The following is a 4,292-nucleotide window of genomic DNA, read 5'->3' as shown; positions in this document are numbered from 1 at the left end:
TAATGTATGATTAATAATGTCAAATGTTAATTAATAAAAGAACAATTTAAAACAAGATAATAAGAAAATGAATAGAATCTAATTAAAAAGAGAAAAGAAAAGAAAAGAAATGAGCCGAATCCAAACCTTCAACATTGTGTAAGTTGAAAATTCAAAACTTTTTTTTTTTTTGAGAATGACCCTTATACTTCCAGTCAGAGTTTGAACACCAACTCATTGTTTATTACTGCTTTTCACATTTTGAAATAGAGCAGCCAACATAAACCCAGATACAGACAGAAGTGATGAATATCACATTCAAATTAAGATTCCATCTCTAGCTAACAAGTTTAATATAAACCTCGGCAAGGACAGATCTGTGTGTGAAAGCCCTGAGCTCTGTGTTGGACCAGGCCGAAGGCCTCCCATCTCGCCCCTCTAATTGCCATCAGTTTTTATAATCACGTTTAATAGGCTGTAGAGAGTGTCCTGTCACTGACCCTTCTCAGACCTCCCTTTTCTCATTAAAGCAGGCAGAGAAAGAAAACCCAAGTCCCTCATCTTCTCTAACACACTCTGCCAACAGCCAAATTTAGCAGAATCTTATTAAATCCTGTCATTCAAGTTCTGTGTTTGTTTTTAGAACTGTATTGCCATCAATACTGCTGACACAATGATGTTATACAACATTTTTCTGGACTTTATCATGTTTAGAATCCAAACAAGAGGAATCATGTCTTGTAGATCAGGCTAATTGTCAATAGCAGCTGCTGAAACAGTGATTTATTGCCAACCGTGGATGACCTCAACACAATAACCACAGCTACTACAGATTTTATGGAAGACACGAAACATGTTCTGTACGTTATATGAATCTTGTAACAACACATTCACCTTATGAGCATTTATTAGTCACCCAGAAGCAATATTCTGATTTTACATGCTTACATTTGCCAGTTATAGGATAGACTGGGGCTAGTTGTCACATTTTTATGACACTGAAAACTGTATAAACCTCAGAACAGGTTTATACTCATAACACTTTTCAAATACTTTTAAAGAAATTAATACTTCTACTACTTTTATTACTACTCTTTGAGAAACAAATCAACATGATTTCTGAAGGATCGCGTGACACTGAAGACTGGAATAATTGCTGCTGAAAATTCAGCTTTGCTAACGCAGGAATAAATTACATTTTATTAATTGTATGTCTTTTATATTGCTATGGGGGCATGTTGTCAGGTTATATATATATATATATATATATATATATATAAACACACACACACATTTAAACACTGAAAACATGCCCCCTTAACAATATAAAAAGACATTGCATAATTGGACATTTGACTTGAAACAACTCATAATTACTGAAAAAAGGCCTTCCCAATGTGACAACTTGCCCAGTTTCCCCTACAACCTTTAGGTCAACTGGTAGAGCATAGCGCTAGCAGCGGCAAGGTGATGGGTTTATCATATAATGAATCACACTCATTTCACTGAGTGCAACTAATTGAGGGTTTCTGCCAACTTGCTGTGGTGTCTAACTAATCTGCAGAGTCGGACCATCATGTTCGTTTTTAAAAACACATTAGCTCAAATGGACCTCTTTTTTTATGGGTAATTGCTTTCTGGAGCGCTCTGCAGGCCGATCCTCTAAATACCCTCACACTTTCATCCATCACATATCGCAGTCAAGATCCTAGTTTATTATTCCCCGTTTTCTAATTTTCCCAGCACCTGAGGGGTTCATCTCTTTCCGTATCCTGATGGAATCCGAACAATTACACACCTGGTCCCCCACCAACACCCACCTCTGTGTTTAACACTTCATAGCTTCAAGGTGACTGTTGATTATTTTCTGTATTTTCCCCTTTCAGCCTTTTCTTTTATGTGTGCGTCAAGGCGAGGAGAGAAAAGTGTCTATCATGCAAAATCAGTTTTCCTCCTCCCAGCTTGCGGGTCAGCAGTCCCACCGGAGTGGGCATATTACATAAATTAAGTTTAGGCTCAATTTTCTTTGCCCTACAAGGAATAGGTCACCTTGAACAAATTTAGCTCAAACTAGCATGCAAGCTAATAATTGGCATGTCTTACCAAGACAAATGGAGCACCAGTAAACTCGACTTTATCCATTTCACCGCCGGTCATAATTCCTCAGCCATGGGTTTACCACCCAAGGTCCTGTCTGACATTATCTTCCTTTTATGATGACTGAGTTTTCAGCTTGTGAGGTACACCGATGTAGGAAGGATGAGGTTTCCAGATGTGTCATATATTTGTGCTGTTTTCTCATGGGTCTTGGAAACCTGAGACCTTCTCATTAATTTTGGAAATACCAAATAAATCAGCTAGGCAGCCAGGAAGTTGCAGAAGGGGACAGAGAAATCCGACTGACCTTTATAGTCACCGTGCTTCACTGCAGTGAATGACTTGTGACATTAATCTACCGCAAGTCTGCTAGGAAAAAATTGGATGAAGTAAATCATTAAACGCTTATGGTGATGGATTTCTGAAGGGGCTTAACTCTGATTTGTCACACTAGTAGAGCATCCTTGCCTTGGTAAACACGTTAAAAAGTGAGTGAGGGAGAGAGAGAAAGAGAGAGAGAGAGAGAGAGAGAGAGAGAGAGAGATGGACGACAGGAAGAGATGACAGCATGTGTATGCATCTCTCTCAAATCAAACCAACGTGCAAGAACTTAATATAAAAATATTAAATTGTATATACTGTATGTATAGTGCTGTTCAAAAAATTGGAGTCACTCAGATTTTTTTTTCCCCAAGGAAGAAATGCTCAGGAAGGATGCATTAAATTTATTAAAAGTGACAATAAAGACAGTTATAATGTTACAAAAGATTTATATTTCAAATAAATGCTGCTCTTTTGAATGTTCTCTTCATCAAAAATTCCTAGAAAAACATATTATGGTTTCCACAAAAATATTATCTGTTTTCAACACTGATAATAATAAGAAATGCTTCTTGAACATCAAATTTGCATATTATGATTTCTGAAGGATCATGTGACACTGACGACTGGAGTAATGGCTGCTGAAAATTCAGCTTTGCCATAACAGGAATAAATTACATTTTAAAATCTATTAAAATAGAAAACAGTTATTTTATTGTTTTAATCATATTTAACATTAAATAAATGCAGCTTTGGTTGGCAGGATGCTTTTGTCTTTGTGTGTCCCATAAATCATGCAGCACATGTAAGCTTACTCTCTTTCTCCTTCAATAAAGTGAACATCCCTATTTTATTACATCCACCCTCAAAAGGCAAGCGGTCTGCCGTACACCTGAAGCGAGACTCAAAATTTATGAGAAAAATATTATTTATTTGTTTTGATAGATAACTATAATTGAATGACGAGTACAATAAACCTGATACGGCCACAAACAAACACAGACAAAACCAAGACCTTAATATCACAAAGCAGCGACTATATCCCCGCTGCCGTTCAGAATGTTCGGACAATGACATTTCAGAAGTGCTGTCAGTGGATTCAGAAGAACAGATATTGCATGTTACGGAGGTTACAAGAGGACAGTGATGTTTATGATTTCCATAAATATTTCTCAAAGGGGTCGCTGTCATATCAAATAAGGCAAAATGTTTTTCTCACACCCTAGAACGTAGAACTGCCTCTGTCCAACACATATGTAACTCCACAAGTTTTCATTGACAAGTAATTTGTCGATACTGACAGTGAAAATGCTGCAGGGCGCATCACAATCACAGCTAATCAGAACGTATTTTATTAATCAATTTGGGCCAATGAGATTTCACTGTGGGCGGGGCTAATGCTAAAAATAGAAACCAAGTGACAGTCAACAAACTGAACTTTGTTCTGTACATAATGTGCTCTTGTGTGAATGTGGCGGTAAAAAGCCTCCAAACTCTAAGAGTAACCATCAAATGCCGGTCTGAGTTATCTTATCCAGCTATAAATATATTGAGTTTAACAAACTTTAACTAATTTAATCATCAATTTTATCCTCCAACTGTTGCTCTACCAAGACAGTTGTTGATGTGCAAGAAAAAAATGACTGTATAAATGACTATGCAAATGCTTGTTAAAGCAGCCCATACAACAACATTGAGAAAGTGAGCTTTTCTCTCACTTTATTAATGGGGTTTTGTTTTAAAATGAATCTAAGGTGGCCGAGAGAGCTCAACGCGTTGTAACTTAAGAAAACACATGCAATTTGAAAAAACACCAGCAAATTAAGAAAACATCTTCATCAGTTTGACAACACACGCGCTGCAACTCCTCACAACACATGCAAATGAAGAAACGC

Source organism: Sinocyclocheilus anshuiensis, unplaced genomic scaffold, assembly GCF_001515605.1.
Source record: "Sinocyclocheilus anshuiensis isolate Anshui unplaced genomic scaffold, SAMN03320099.WGS_v1.1 scaffold886, whole genome shotgun sequence".
Lineage (NCBI taxonomy): Eukaryota > Metazoa > Chordata > Actinopteri > Cypriniformes > Cyprinidae > Sinocyclocheilus > Sinocyclocheilus anshuiensis.
The sequence above is the reverse complement of the archived record's forward strand: the minus strand, read 5'-3'. Positions refer to the sequence as shown.